Below are 17,329 nucleotides of genomic sequence, written 5' to 3' on the forward strand. Positions count from 1 at the left end.
AAAGAACACAAGTTGGATCTCACTTTAAAGCCTCTTTTGTGGGACTATCTTTCATGGTACCAGGAGGTGTTATGCAAGCTTCCAAGGTGAAAGAAATCAATAGTCCTATCCAGTTACAATGCTTATGAACCACAATAACACAACCAGAAATAGCACAATGACCCTAAAGGTAAAATAATGGCATTCCTATCTTGGCAAGAAACAACAGTTTTCTAATTTTACTTAAAAGCCTACTCAACAGGAGGGAAATTGTGCTTGGTCCTGAAAATTTAGCAAATTACCTCAGGCAAGTGAGGTCACAGATCGTAAAGCAGAACTATTACTTTGCTAAACCATCATAATTCCTAACTTCATTCTAAATATTCGTCTTTATACCCACACATAAGTTTAACTCTTACTCCTCATTAAAGAGGATTCTCTTTACAACAAATTAAGGCATCACAGAAAACCATAACTGATCAAAACACAGAGAATATGTGATTGTGGGGTGCCTACCCTTAATTTCTACATCTACAACACATTTCCTGCACATAAGGCTCAGGGAAAATGGTAGAAAGGATGGCAGAAATACTTTAAGAGCCAGAGGACCAGGAAAGCTGTTATAGGAACATGGCTGCTAGAGATGATAGGAAAGGTTTGTCCATGACATCTCAATGATACAGTTGCCTAAACAAGACTTGAAGTACAATACTGATGGACATGCTAACATGAAAGGGGGAAATGTCATAGGTCTCCACTCATTGACAAAGAACTACAGGCAGCTAAAGAATACTGAGAGCGAGAGCAGGAGAAATAGTCTTTAGGGATAAGCCCGCCACCATGGGCTATCCAATACCAATTAGGTCACCCCTGAAATCATATACATGCCAGTAACATTAAAAGAAGTCGTGTGTGTGTGTGTGTGTGTGTGTGTGTGTGTGTGTGTGTGTGTGTGTGTGTAATAGCAATTAAAGAAACAGAGACTATGATTTTTGAGTGGGAGTTTCAAGGAGATATTGGAGAGAGAAATTGAGGGTAAAATGATAAAAATTATACTCGAATTTTAAAAATAGAGGTAAATAAAGGTTAAGAGACTGTCATAGACTATAGATTTCAGAGACATAACAAATAACTATAATGTTTATCATGACTTGGACCTTGATTGAAGCTAAAGTTAAATTAATAAAGAGATTGAAACAAATTGTAATTTGGTTAAGAGTATTGTATCAATGTCAATATCTTAGTTTGACTCACAGTATTATGTAATGTTACATATTGATTATAAGAGAATAAAAGTAAAGGTAATATAGGAAAACTTTGCACTATATTTACATATCTATCTTTTGAAAATATAAAAGTATTTCAAATATTATAAGAGCCAGAAAGACAATGTTTTTTAGATATGACAGGGAATTCATACCCATGAAATCTGAATAATATGTCTGCCTAAACAAGACCTGAATAATGACAGCACCAGTTTACATGCTACTGTGAATGGAGAAAATTTCACAAGGTCTCATCTCTAGATGAAAAACTCCAGTCAATCACTGGCCTCTGAGAGGAAGAGAATCAGTGTTCTTCAGGGATGAACTCCCTGATAGGTTATCACTTCCCAAGTGGTCAGCCTTAAACATATGCATATATGAGCAATACTAAATATACTTAGTAGGTTGTAAATATATAGCACAACTGAAGATGTCATGAATTTGAGGATGACATGGGAGGATTTGAAACGTAGAGGGAGGAGTGGAAATTACATAAATACAGTACTTATCAATATAATTTTTTTAAATGAACTAAAAATTGCTTCAAAAGGTTAAAGTTATCAAGAATCAGGTAAAGGGATTGTCATAAGAACAGCACAGGATGCTCTAGCAGAAAATAGGGAATCATGTAAAGTGGGACCATCTAAATAGTGAAGATAATGGACATGAGATCTTCCAATTCTGTAACACATCCCTCCTCTTCCCCATATGCTCTGTCTTCCTTGTTTTCATTAGCCTTCTTCTGAATTGTCCTCCACATTAGGAGTTCTTACCTCCTATAACTGAGTTTATGCTATCAGGCTAATCAATCATAAATGATTTTTGTGAGGACACACATCCAAAAGAACATTCCCATCTACACCAATGAATGATCACTTTGTCTTACATTACAAAAGTGTAATTTCTAATGGCTGACTTAAAGCCATCATCATCATCATCTTTTTAATAATGTGTATATAATCAACAATGGCACTTTTTTTCTGTCTAAGAATAATTAGCCATGGTGCCTGAAGTAAATTCTGAGAACTGTGAACTTTAGATAAGTATTCCTGCAAGAAAAAGACTCTCTTTGTTGGACCTACATTGTCAAGAAACCATTGAGATACCACCAACAAAAAGAAAACGTCTGCAGGCCTCTGTTTTTGGTGACATTCACTCATTTATTTATTCATGCAACATTTTTCAACATATTTCAAAATACGAGTAACTTATTTACTTATGTAATGTCCATCGCAGCCATGAAAAGTATTATTGTAGTTTATATTATTAAAATGGGTGTTCACATTCATGTCACTTTCAAAAACCTTTAATTTTTAATTCAAGGTGGTTAAGACTGTATGTAGTCTATATCTAATCTAGAATTAATGTAAATTGTGTGGACATAACATAAAACTGCATTAGCTGTAGTTTTTCTATTTTGAATTAAAATTTTAATAACTTCATAAGTTGAATTTACATTTGACTTATTTTAGATTCTTACCCACTTAATATATCTGATGTTAAGAAGTCTCAGTATCAAGCCGAGTAGTGGTGGCGCACACATTTAATCTCAGCACTCGGGAGTCAAAGCCAGGTGGATCTCTGTGAGTTCGAGGCCAGCCTGGTCTACAGAGTGAGATCCAGGACAGACACCAAAACTACACAGAGAAACCCTGTCTCAAAAAAAAAATGTCTCAGTATCTATTTAGAGTCTGCAAAGACATCATGATATCAGTATTCTTTACTTGCTAATGTAGAAAAGCTTACTGTAGCTTCAAAAAGGTTAATGAACTCAAAGTTAAACCTTTGGTAACTTTTAATCTAAAATTTATGTATTATTAACCCAAAACTTTTGCATTTTCCAAGACCTACTACTAAAATTTCTTAGATATTTTATTGTCAATGTGTTAATTTTCTGATTTGAGAAAAACCTTGTAATATTTCAATTAAGAACTGTCTAGTGATCTCATGAAAAATTTCTTTAAATCATATACATATATGTTTATATATAAATATATATTCAAATAAACATACATATATACACAGACATATATGTGTATGTCTGTGTGTAATGTGTACTAATGTATATTACTGAATTCACTTCAGTTATCATGAAGAGTTTTTCTTGGACAGAATATACATATTCCCAAGCTAACTTTCATTTTCTAAATATAGACACTTAATTATCTGGAATTATTTTCAACTAACTAGAAAACTTAGTTTTAAGAAGATTGCATACTACTGAGTAATTATGCTCATTTCATGAGAATTTATTTGTAAGAAAATTTTGCTGTTTTAACAGCAAACTGTAAACATCTGTCATGCTTAATGCAAAGCTGAATGACAAGCAGCCAAGGACCTGCCTTTATAATTCACTATCTCTGAGACCTTACATCTTTCCTAAGGGTAAATAAGTGAGTAATATGCTGAAGCATCACATAAAATATTACTTTTTTATTATTAATGCAGATATTTGCTTGCATCCAGCATCCATGTAATAAATATTTTATTTAAAAATATGACCTTTTTCCCAAATGGCTTTTCTTTTATCCTGCCTACTTCCCCATATTAAATTTAATTTACCTCTGTAGCTTCATAATTTAGTTCCTGATCTGAAACATAGCAAGTACTCAATAGATATTAACTTAACTAGTCTAGTTACTTTCCACTTTTGAGTATTGACTTCTAACAACTTATCTGTTCTGAACTGTGTTGTGTTCTAGTTATTTAGTGAGTCCTAGTTTACCCCCCAAAAGATAGATATCTGGAAAATGTATATTTTTACCTTGAGACAGGTACAATTTCCCAGCATTATTAAGGCAATTAATGAGCATTTATAATTTTAATTTTATATCTCTAAGCTCTAATCATAAAAGTCCCACAATATGTTTGTCTTTATTATTTAGCTATGGAGAAACCTATGCTCCCTCTACTGGTCCTGAGGGAAAAGACAGTCTAAAATCCCTTTTCTGTCACACCGATGTTCTGGACAAAGAATGGGCTCCCCACCAGAGGAACACTTTGGTATTGCAAGTACTGTACTGTGAATGCATTTCTGTTCAGTCTGAATTGACCTAAAACAACAGAAGAGCACCCATGCTTGTCATATGTGAAAGGGAAGAAAAGAATGGCTGAAACTTAAGGTTGTATAACATATTCATTTGTGCATATTTAAATATAAAAGTATATAGTCTCCAGGTTTGGAAACAAGTCTTACATTCTGGAATGTTTTCAACTCTGATAAAATAGACATCTTCTGCCTTGCAACATTAGCTTTTGCTTACCAAATTTTGCAGAAGTTGAAAATTCTTGAGGATATGTTTTGACTGATTCTAATATAGTCCTGAAAGTTCTCCTTGACCCATTCACAGGACAAAATTGACAAGAACTGAATTCTGTTGAACCCATCTCTCATAATTAGATGTAAGCTTTCTAGTTATGCTCAACATATCTTTTCATCATGTCTTCAAATGGAATGTGCTGAAATGTTTGCCTCTCAATGACATGAAATAACATGAGATATGACAGTTAAAATATGCACAGCAACAGATATTACAAGACTGACATCAAAAGACCATTTGCACATTGTAAGTTTGGACTCTATTGGCCCATTTGTTTTGTAGTATATATCAAAAAGGCAGCTCTTAGTTTCTACAGGAAATACAAAAACTGTCAAACATCTCTGATCTGTGTTTCCACAATCCCCAAATAAACAAAATATTCAGGGGGGAAAAAGCACACTTTAGCAAAAAGAACCTAATCATTCATGTTATGAGAGGACTCTCTTAACTGCCCAGCTTTCTATCTTTGTATTCATTGTTTGTCAGGATGTTTATTTCACTGTAAAACACCAGGTTTAAAGTAATGGTAATTCAGAAAATTTTAGATTTAAATAAATATTTCTAAGTATTTTGGAAAATACCAGCTTGGTTAAATTTTACACTAATGCCCAGTATTCTTTTGTAGCCTAGTGGGAGTAGCATATAACAATGGATATAGATCTGGTTGTTGTCAATCACAGTATCTTCAATTGTCTCAAAACAGAATGCACAGAAAATGTCATAAAAGCAATGAAACTGTGTTGAAGTGGTTCTAAACTTTTTGCAATTGAATGAAATTAAATTAAGTCAAGCACAGATTGGGTTGGGTTAACTCATAGGTAACAGAGTAAAGTGTTAGCCATGACATAGTTTATTTATTCTCATACAGCTTATTATTATAAAGACATTTCAAGAATTTGAAATGTGAGCCAGTATGATGATATATACAAACTACCCTGACCATTAAAGGCACTCCAACCTCTTTTCCATGGACTTGAAGAGGTGGTCATAGAAAACGGAGCACAGTAAAGAACTGGACAGAATTTCCTACTAGTAATGATGAAGAGAAGAGCTGCCTCCATAGGACAAGCACACTAACCTCAGCACCTTGCACAGTTCATCCTTTCTTAAACAGCAGAGGTGCGTTTGTTTTGAAGAGAGACAGAAAACCCATTGATTATAGGTGTAAATAAAGATTTATTGTTAATGGAATAATAAAGAAAAATCCTTCACCTCTTGAGAATGGTCAGAAGAAAAGTGTGGATCCAGCCCTGGGCTCAATATCATTTTCCAAAGTATGCCATTCTCACGGCAGGGGCTGGGGGGAAGGCTGAGAAACTCTCCTGTACCAGGTCACCAAAATCTGCAAGCTCTCTCTTTTGCCACCACTGTCTGTCCTCACCACAAACTCACAATTATCAAAAGACTTAACAATTTTATTCCTAGGTATTTGTTCAAGACAAATGAAAACTTATATCTTTACAAATGCATACAAAAAGTAATCCTTATTTTCAATTTCTAAAAAATAAATCAAAGTTGAAGTAATTTAAATGTTTATCAACTGCCAAGTGAATGAAAAATTATAACTACTCATTAGAATACTATTCTCCAATAAAAAGGAATGAGCTTCTATTATAGACAACATGGGTGGTACATGCCTTTAATTCCAACACTCTGGAGACAGAGGCAAGTGGATTTCTAAGATCAAGGCCAGCCTGTTCTTCAAAATGAGCTCCAGGTCAGCCAAGTTTAGGCAAAGAAGGTAACCATCAAAAACAGAAGACTGGTGAAAATGTAATTGAATGAAGGGGCCATGTTCCCATCCTGGCAAGCAGCATAACTTGGCAGCTTCAGCCTCATGGTTCTGGCATAAAAGTCAAGAAAGGGGGTATGGAATCTTCCTCCAAAACCAAGGAGAGTCCCACTGAGGCCAGGCTTATGTCAGGGGTGTCCCTGAATGGAGGCCTAGAGAGGCTAATGTGTGAAACTGTGAAGGTGAAGCCTGGATTGCCTTGCAGACACCAAGATGCTGGAAATGCTAGAGGCATAAGATACCTGTCAAGAAGAGCCACTAACAAGGAGTGGAAACAGCCCAAGAGAAAGAATGTATTGCAGTCAACAAAGCTGAAAGGAGTTGGATATCTGAAGAGTGCTTTAACATCAGATATGGAGATACAGAGTTTGAAGTTTGCTCAGCTGGTATTAAGTCTTGCTTTGATCAGTATTTCCTCAAACTCCTCCCTTTCCTCCATTTTGGAGCAGTAATGTACATCCTGTGCCATTATATGTTGGATGTGATCTGTTTTTTTTATTTTGATTTTATAGGGGATTGCAGTTAATAGAGTGATTGAATCTCAGAAGAGACTTTGAACTTTGGACTTTTAAACATTGTTGAGACTATGTTAGACTATAGGATTTTTGAAGTTTGACTAAATGCATTTTGCATTATGGCATGGTTACGAGGCTATGGGGGCCATGGAGTGGAATGTGGTGATTTGATTAGGTATGCTTGGCCTATGCAGGTAGCACTATTAGGAGGTGTGGCCTTGTTGGAGGAAGTGTGTCACTGTGGGGGCAGGTATTGAAGCCTCATATGCTCAAGCTATGCCTACTGTGGGTGACAGTTCACTTCCTGTTGCCTAAAGATCAAGATGCACAACTCTCAACTCCTTTTCTGACTCTAAACTGCCTGCACTCTACCATGAAGCTAATGGACTATAAACCAGTCTCAATTAAATGTTTTCCCTTATAAGAGTTGCTGTGGTCATGGTGTCTCTTCACAGCAATAGATACCCTAGCTAAGACAATGAGTAAATATCAGTTACATTATATTAAGTGAAAGAAGGCATAATCAAAAGACTGCATAACTACATAACTTCTCAGAACTTTCTAGAAATCAGATTCTCCTGTGGTCAATAGAAACAGTTCAGTGTTGGCCTGGATGTAGGAAAGAGGCATAAAAGAACATCTTAAGTAATATGTAAGTGTTCTATATCTTTGCTATCATGGTGGTTATCGTGGTGATAAACACATTTGACAAAACTATATGAATCTTACTGTATTTAAATTATTCCATGAAAAACCTTGTGAAAAAGACTTAATCTACATATTATCCTCACTTGTGTTAGTCTGAGTTCTTTTGAAAGAGTATTAGTTCACTTCAGCAGCTTTTATGGAGTAGTTAGCAAACACCATGCCAAGCTATGAGGAAGAGGCATGGCCTTCCACATATTCAGAAAGAAATAAGATACTTCATAAAATAGGTCCTTATTTTTCTTGCTACTTCAGTAATGATTCAAAAGCAATACTGAAATATTCAGAACATGTGGCAGTAAATTGCATCATATTACAGCCTGTTGGCTACAATTCAAAAAGTATTTAGAGGAGACATTTATGGAAAAAATAATGAAGACTGAAAATCGATGAATGAAGGCTTTAACTGAAGAAGCAAATGTAAAAAAAAGTAAATAAAATAAAGAAAAGTACAAAAGCAACACATTAAAAACTTAGTAGATTAAATCAGTAGATCATTTTACAACACTGATGAATCACTGGGCCTCTGAAATATAATGTGCATCACTAGTCACCAATAATTTGTAAAATGAATCCTTTCTTAAACTAACTTGGCTACTAAACCATTTTGTGTGTTTTTATGTATGTGATTAAACTTTTCTTTTAAGTAGGATAAAAATTAGGGGCGGGGGAAATCTGGTCCATTTTTATTGTTGTGTGAACTTTTCCTGAGGAGAAGTAAATAAACAACCATTCACCCCAGATAGGGACACCAATGGCAAACAAAAACAAGAATTCCATCAAAGTTCATCTTGATGAACCAATGAACTTATTCAAGCCTATCCACAATAGGCTGTTTTACAAGCCTACCTTCTAGACAACCTAGGCACCACACCCCAGGTTCTGAACCCCTCTCTGATCCAGATTACCCTCAGTGCTAGACTGGCCCCAGAAACCTCAGATTTCTGTCCTCACCAAGCACCAAGATGATCTGTGTAGCCTTAGTCATCAGATTTAGCCTCCAAGATGAGCCTTGCATAAATAGGCTCCAATCCCAGTAAACACTGAGCTAGTCCTGTGGTCCTACACTCTTAGACAGTTTACTTAAACTGATCTTCAAGGCACCTTGTAGAACAAGGAAGGATTCTACAGTTCCAGTCTCTAATTCTGCTTAATAGAATCTCTCTCTGGGAGATGTTATAGTACTTAAATATCATCAGTCCTATATTCCACATTGATGCCAATAACAGGCAGGTAGACAATAGACTTTCTATCTACCTTCAACGGCTTTTAAACTTTACAAAATCACATTTCAGGCCTTCTAAGGGCCAAATGTTTTGAGAGTCCCAAGCTTAATTCTATCTCCACTGTTAGTTATAGGCATTTCAGAAAATATAAATAAAAAATACCTGCATGAAAACAGTGTACAGAAAACATGTATGGAAAAATATTGAGGTCCTCAAGTAATAAAAAAATAAAACTATCCTATGATGCAATAATCTTAGTTTCAAGTAAAGTTGCAAGGATTTAATTAGTATATTATGCAGTCTAGAAATATGCAGCTTCATGTTCAATGAAACATTATCACAATAGCTAAGATGTGAAAAACTTGAATATCCGTAAGTGCCTAAAACATTAAGGAAAATGGTGTACATGTGCATGATGGAAAACTAATGTGTCTTAGGAAGGAAAGTCTACCACTAATAACAACATGAATTGTTGTTGGTGTTGTTGTTAGCATTAATTGTCAACTTTACAGAACCTAAAATCACCTGGGAGATGGGTCTCAGAAAGTAACTATGAGGGATTATCTAGACTTTTATATTTGAGGTGCAAAGGCACAGCCACAATAGGTGAAACCGTTTCCTGGGAAAAGAGCATGTGCTATCTAAAATGGGGACAGTGAGCTGAACATTGGCAATCACTGTTCTTTGCTTCTGAGAACATAAAGGGACCCAGCTGCTTCAAGCCCCTTCTGCCTTGACTTTCCTGCCATCCTAGATTGTACCTTAAACTATGGACTAAAATATACCATTTCTTCCCTAAGTTGCTCTTGTGAGGGCATCACAGCAACAGGAGGTTAATTAAAGGCATGTGCCACCACTGCCTGGCCAGGAGAATCTTTGTAAGTTCGAGATCAGCCTGGTCTACAGAGCAAGATCCAGGAAAGGCGCAAAGCTACACAGAGAAACTCTATCTCAGAAAAAAGTAGATGTTAATTAAATGACATAAAATTCTAGGTAGAAAGAATAAGCTTAGGAGGTTCACTATGCAGCTGAGTATGCCTAAAATCCTAATATTGGGAAAATAAGGAAAGTGGATCAAGAGCTTGAGGACAGCCTGAACTACACAGCTAGGCAAACTCTGTCTGAAATAAAATGATAAAATAATAGCTGGTATTGTAGTTTGGTGGTAGACTACTAACTTCAATTCCCAGCATGGCAGGAGTGAGGGGCTTATGACTATAGCTAATAAATATGTATTGTGTCCTTAAAAATTGATAAGAGAAGGCTTAAGAGTTCTCACCCAGCTGGGGAAGGTGTAGGAGAGGAGTCTCCATCTATGCAAGTATGGCTGGATAAGTGTGGGTATGGTAGCAGTAATCATGCTAGCTACAGACCTTCCAGTGTGTCTGCTTTAAGGCCACCCACATTCCTGCTAATAACCCCTCACACATTTCCTCCCTAAGTTGCTCTTGTAAGGACATCACAGAACAGAAGGCACTGAAACATATGCCAAGTAATGAAAGACAAACAAGCAGGATCTCAACATGAACTATAATTTAACTCATTGAAGTAGACAATATCGTGGTTGTTGCCAGATAGTGAGCATCTGAGCATCTCCAAAGCCACCTAATTTATGAATTGCTGCACCATGTATTAAGTGGAGAAATGAAGCCTCCATCCATCTCAGTGCAGGAGGGCAGTGTCCTCCTATTAGGTGTTTCTAACTGGCTGGTGGTAGATCAATTACAAAGACATGGCTATGATATCTGCTTTCTGTTTTCTTCCCAGCAAGATGTTTGGCAAAAGAAAAGGGACTTACTATGAAGGATCTATCACATCTCCTTTAAATAAACCCTCATTCATTCTCTTCAGATCACTGATTTTAGGGTTTCCTAAAGAAAACTAATAAGTTATTTTAGGAATTTCTTAAAGGAATTGGTGGAATATCGTCAAGCTACAGAAAGTTGTAACATGGAAACAAACCAACTCTACACTTACTAGCAAAATGTCTCTTGCTGAGATGTTTCAGCTTATTGATGACCAACTTTCAAAAGTTTGTCCTTACTGTCCCAGAATCTTTAGAGACAAAGTTAAACCAATACAATGCCAACTTTGGGTAGAAAAACCATCCAAAGATGAAGTATTTTAGAGAAGCTAAAATAACAAATGTTAAGATGGAAGGTAAAAGAAAGTATGAAAAGGAACTGGCTGGGGTCTCTGATTTCCCAGTAAAAGAATACTCTGTAAAGAAAGAAAAAGCACTGAGAGATTGAAACAAAAGAAATTTATGCTCAAAGACAGTTTCTACGAAGTGATAGATATTGGCTCCGAGAAGAAAAGCCGAGCTGAAGAAAAGAACTGAAGCTTTGGAATTGATCCAGAAGCTGCAAGAAGAAAAAAATTTAAACCGAAGGTGAGGCACTCAGGAGTCAGGAATAGAATCTGAAGAACATGAAGAGAGATCTATGATCAAAAGCTCAACACTGAACTCCAGTGACAGCTGGAAGTAAGGGATGATTGCATCGCTAGAACTAATAACCTGCTAGAAGAGGAAAGGAAGAAGAAAGACAACACCTCAACTGCAAGAGAACCTCACATTATTCATTCAAAAACGGAAGAAGTAGGGAAATCTGAAAATCAGTTGACAGCAGCTGAGGTGTAGCTAGTCTGCCAAAAACCCCCTCCCAACTTTTTCCATTCAAAACAAAACCATTTGCTGAATGAAAAGATGAAAGAAAGTGGAGCTTCAGACACAAAATGAATTACTTAAACAGCAACTAGAAGAGAGTAAGAATGGGAAAACTCCTAGATCATATAAGTCAGCTACCTCCTGAGCCTTTTTGTTTCCAGAAAGAATTACATAAAGCAGAAAATGCTATAGCGCTTAAAGCACAAGGTGCTTGAAACTCATGGGCAAGCGTAAAAACAGCTGTAAAGTGAAACTGAACATTCTACACAGCTGAAGGTCCAGATATTTGGATATGATCTTTTGACAAAAGGTTAACTATTCTGGTTTCTCTGTAAAATGCAACTAAAAGAAACTCAGAGACTCTGGAGAAGGAATGTTCCAAAGCAGTCTCAGACGTCATTCTCTTAGTGAGTGGCAAGATGGTCGGCTCACAATTTGGATACAAGTGGATATTTCTAGAATGCGCCCCTTGAAGAGAACAAAGTTATGGCCAGTGGAGTCAAGTCAAGGGTCCCAGATTATGCAAGTGCAGTGACAAAGCTAACTCCACAGATTCTTGAGTTTTCAGCCAGTACTAAGGCAAACACACATATGTATGTATATATTCATGTATTCAATCAAAATAAACAAAAGATGAAGTGGCAGTACTTAAAACAAGAATTTTTTTAAAAAAATTAATGGCTGCATTGTATGAAAAGCTTCAATGAACAAAAATAAAAGATATCATAAAGTTAATAAAGAGGGAATTATTTGAAATTGCTTATTCATAGGAAATAAGCATCAATTGTATTTATTAATTTTAAAATCTCTCTCTCTCTGCCTCTTCCCCCCCCCACCGTGTGTGTGTGTGTGTGTGTGTGTGTGTGTGTGTGTGTGTGTGTGTGTGTGTATGTGTGTGTGTTTGAGGCTCGTGCTAGGCAATCACTCCAACGCTAAGCTGTTGACCCAGGTTCTATTTTTCTTTTTTCGGCAAAGGAGTGCATGCCAATTTACTTCATGGCAACCAGAAACACTTAACAGGCATTTGAAAACAAATATACTTCAAATAATTTGGATTTGACAGGTTTCCACACACCTTACTCAACATGTAAATCAAAAGTCAATATCCCTAGTCTTCAGTAATAAAAGCAAGCCTACAGTTACTGTTTTCCAAATTCTACGTTGTTTATCATTGTATCTGGGTTAGCAAGATACCAAATAAACTGAGTGGTACCATTTTAACTAAGCTAATTTTAAATTGTTTACAAAAGTAAACCACAAAACAATTTTTAACCTGACACTGCTTCTTCTTAGGAAAAGATAATTGGTTTCTAAGTAATTCAGACACGTATTTTAATGTGAGCATGAGTCATTTAAATGGAAATCAATAGAAAAACTGTTCACTTTCCAGTGAAAATAGCTTGAACACACTGAAAAGATTTGGTAATATTGAGCAACAGACCATGAGAAACTGTTTGTTATCAATAGTCAGTGCTGAGTTCCTTATCTAATGAGGTGAAGAAGAAAGCAAGAGTGGTTAATAATCCCACAAACTGCTCCTAATCAAACCATTTCAACAATGTTAATTATGGAACTAAGAAGATTGTACTGTGAAATAGGAATAAATATAAAACCACCGATTTTGTCCTTATTGTGTTGTAGAAAACTCATTTTCTAAAGCTAAATGAAGCTCAAAATACAGTATTTCCTTTTACAGAAATTGCTTCAAGAACTATCAGTGTGAGAAGGTTTAAACAGAGAGATGAAATTTAAATTCTCAAAAGTTCATTCAGAGTTGGGGGGGATTAATTTTATAGTTTGAATAGCTCTGTCATATGCTAAACAAGTGATTGAGCTTTAACTATTGTTACAATGAGATATTCCTTTATTATGAAATATGATTTTGAATGGATTTATGTCAACTTGACACAAGCTAAAGTCCTTTGGGAAGAGGAAACTTTAATTGAGAAACTTCTCCTAAAGATTGCCCTTGGACAAGTCTGTGGTATATTTTCTTAAATAGTGATTGGTGTGGGAGGTCCCAGACCATTGTGGGTGGTACTACCCGTGAACAGGTAGTACTATAAGAAAGCAGGCAGAGCAAGTCAGTAAGTAATGTTCCTTCATGGTTCTGCTTCATTTCCTGCCTCTAGGTTCCTACCTTGAATTTCTGGACCTGAGTTCTTTCAATGATGTTCTGTGATGAGGAACTATCTGATGAGATAAACCCTTTCCTCCCCAAGTTGCTTTTGGTCATGATGTTTTATCAGAGCAATAGGAATCCTAACTAGAACAGATGTTTTATCATAAATAGATTGAGACTGAATTTTTCAGTTAGTTAGCATAGGCATTTTAAAAGATGTTGATACTAGGACTGGAAAGACAGCTCGGCAGTTAAGAGCACTTCCTGTTCTTGAAGAGGATCCAGGTTCCATTCTCAGCATTCACATGGTGACTCATAACTATCTGTAACTCCAGTTCCAGGGGATCTGATACTCTCTTTTGACCTCCCTGGACACTAGGAACAAGCTTGCAAGCAAAACCCTCATATACATAAAAGAAATAAAGATATAAAAATCTTTTAAAAAATGATTTAAAAGATTTCCATATTATCAAATTTCTCCTCAAAATAACATTCAATCACCAATATTATGTTATATTTAACATAAGATGCATTATAACTGTAATGTAAAATTATATGTTACATATAATATGTAGCACTTTTTAAATGTAATTATATGACTCTATATATTATATGTCATATATAATTGTGAGCAAACAAGCCTATTTTTCTGCCATTCTTCAGGTCAGTCACTAAAACAATGAGTTTGACAAAGGAGGGCTTATTCAAGGCAACCAAATGTACAGGATGGAAACTCAAATTTGAAATCAGCCTCCCTGATGAGAGCATTGAGGATAAAGAAACATTGTGAATAAACAGATAAAGAAAAGCAATTAGAAGTGACCAGTGGTCTGCACATGAATAATCAATATGGCTATTCATAGGATGTATACTCTGAAAAGAGCAGTTGGCACTGCCGAAAAGTAGGGATGTTTGCCTGTCAGTACAACATCAAAATGCCATCCAATGGAAATCTGTACAAGCCCCAGTGAAGAGTAATCAACAATAGTTAAACTACCTCAAGACTGATGGCACATAGCTCTGCTGTTTGACTTCCAGAATCAGTGTTTGTTTTTTTCCAAAGATTACTAAAACGGAATAGGACAACACACAAAGGCTCAGAGCCAGAGAACTGACACATGCACACGGTTATTTGCTGTCAGTGAGAAGAGGCCAGCTGCATTTGTTGACTACTGATGATTAAATTTAGAATTCTGTACTCCCATGGGATCTCAGTGAAGGAATTCTTGTTTTTTTGTTGTGATTTGTTTGTTTAATGGTTATATTCTTGATGATAGTTCTTGAAACTAAATGGTTTTCAAGACCATAAATGAGGATACGCAACAGAAAATAAGAAGTAAGAAAAACATTTTTCACCTTTATAATTCACAGTTTTTTCCTCTGACTTCGAATAAAATAAACCTATATCATTAATATAATGAAATGAAGTAGAATATAAGTGACATATACTAAGTATCTACTGTGTTAGAGGTGCTTTTTCACCTCAAAACCTAATGAAGTAGTCACTCCTTTCCTAATTGTTTAATATGGAAACAGTTTTTGCAATTTCAACCAAACTTCACAGTGACAGATAGTTATTAAGTAGCTAAACAAGATTTGAAATTAACTTACTCTGAATCAAAAAATCATGTTGGGTAAAAACTGTCATAGTTGGGAAGGAAAAGGTATGTGCATACATACATACGTGTTGTAGTTTGAATGAAAATGGCCCCCGTAGGGTAATGAGAGTGGCACTATTAGGTGTTGGAGGAAGTGTGTCACTGGGGGTAGGATTTGAGGTTTCAGATGCTCAAGCCAGGCCTACTGTCACTCTCTCTTCCTGCTGCCTGTCTATCCAGATGTAGAACTCTCAGCTTCTTCTCTAGTACAATGGATGCCTGTGTGCCACCATGCTGTCATGCTTCCCACCATGATGACAATATACTACACCTCTGAACTGTAAGCCAGCCCCCAATTAAATATTTCCTTTACAAAAGTGGCTATGGACTTAACAGCAATAAAAATCCTAAGACAACGCGCGCACTCACGCACGTTTGCACTCAAGGGAGAGTATGTTTTTCCTAGACTACTATATTAATCTTCTCAGATTATTCCATTAAACATTTTATAGTAGTATTTCCTATCTGAATTTTATTTGAAGTCAGAAGGATGAGTACATATGATCTTATATTTGAGATAAGGAAAACTGTATCAAAGGACATGGACTGTGCCATGGAAGGCCAAATCAGACCTAAGTTAGGACCAGACATACTATGTTTAACTCAAAGATGCAAGTGTAAGCTAGGTGTGGTAGCACATACCTGGAACCCCAGCACTTGGGAGGTAGATGCAGGAAATACTTGTCATCCTTAACTCTGAAGTAAGTTTGAGTCCAACTTGAGCACAAAAAATGAAAAAAGAAAAAAGGGAACAAAAAGAAAGACTGAAGTTTTAGATTTCTTTCTTTCCAGTTTTTGAAATAGGGATCTCATTATATTGTCCAGGTTAACTTTAAACTCACTGCCCTCTTGCCTCAGCATCTGACATTAATGGAGACTATAACCATGGTCAGATAGGGTTCATTTTCTGTCATAAAGAACTTAAGTTGAGCTTCACAAATTTAAATAAGCTCTATACTATAATTCTAGACCTTACAATAGACATCTGTGATGCTGAACACCCTTCAATCTAGATTAAAAGAGATAACTGGGGAAGAAAAGGAGAGCCAGAGAGCAGGACGTGAAAACAGGCATCTTCAGAGTCTCCAGAGACAACAGATTTCTCATTTCTTCAGTGACAATTTACTGTTCTTTCTATTGTTCTTATTCTAGGCAGCAGTAGACAGAGGTCTGTTCTACTGCTGTTTGCAAAGGTATAGTGTTATTCAAGAAGATTGTACCTCCCGGTAACAGTGACTCCTACCATCACAAGCCATTTATCCCCATTCATTGTTTGACAGTTCCAACTTAATGCATTTCTACCAATTTCTTAATCATCTCATTCTCCCTTTCCCCTTACTAAAACTTATTTCTCTATGTTATATTACATTGTCATTTTAATGGTGAGATCCATTGGTGTCTGTGTGTTATATGCATGTGTGCATATACATGCATATGCAATGCATAAGACTGCATATACAGATTCTTGTCACAGCTCATATAATCAAAATATTTTTGTGATATGGATATATGTGGATACAATTCTCAGTCCATAACTTACATTTTGCAAGAAGGATAACATATGTCTTTTTTTATATATATAACTAAGCTTACTTTCCATTTGAAGTTCTCTTTCCTCTGCAGAGATAAAAATTCCATGTTAATCAGTTTGTGCCCATCTTCCTCCTATTTGCTGGATTATACCAATGTTTTAGAGGTCCATACTATGCCACAAGGTTGGAGAAAAGCTTCAAAAAATGTTCTAGTAGCTCACTCCAGATCTTTACTAAATTCATCTTCATCACTCAGTCATGAAGTAGAAATTAAACAAATCATACCAATAGGGTTCTCGTTTCTCCTGCTTTCAGATGCAATCATCTTTCTCTGAATTAATTTGTTTTCCTTCTGGCTTCCCCATCAATGCCATCTCCATGTTCCAAGTCTCCACGTGGTCACATCTTTACTGTGGCTAGCTTTGGAAAATTGGACTCTACATTGTGCCAGCCCTTCGAAATCTGCTCCTTTGTGATGATCACTCTGCAAATATCCTCCTGCAATGGTGGGAACTTTTTCCGCTATGACCTTGACAGACTCAATCCT

The 17,329-nt window shown here is 36.1% G+C and overlaps 1 pseudogene; it reads left to right on the forward strand.

Moving 5' to 3' along the window:
* Window positions 1-609: 609 nt before the first annotated feature.
* On the forward strand, window positions 610-16,480 carry LOC121828544 (centriole and centriolar satellite protein OFD1 pseudogene; annotated as a pseudogene).
* The last annotated feature ends 849 nt before the right edge of the window (window positions 16,481-17,329 follow it).

The sequence above is a fragment of the Peromyscus maniculatus genome, chromosome 4 (genome assembly GCF_049852395.1).
Source record: "Peromyscus maniculatus bairdii isolate BWxNUB_F1_BW_parent chromosome 4, HU_Pman_BW_mat_3.1, whole genome shotgun sequence".
Lineage (NCBI taxonomy): Eukaryota > Metazoa > Chordata > Mammalia > Rodentia > Cricetidae > Peromyscus > Peromyscus maniculatus.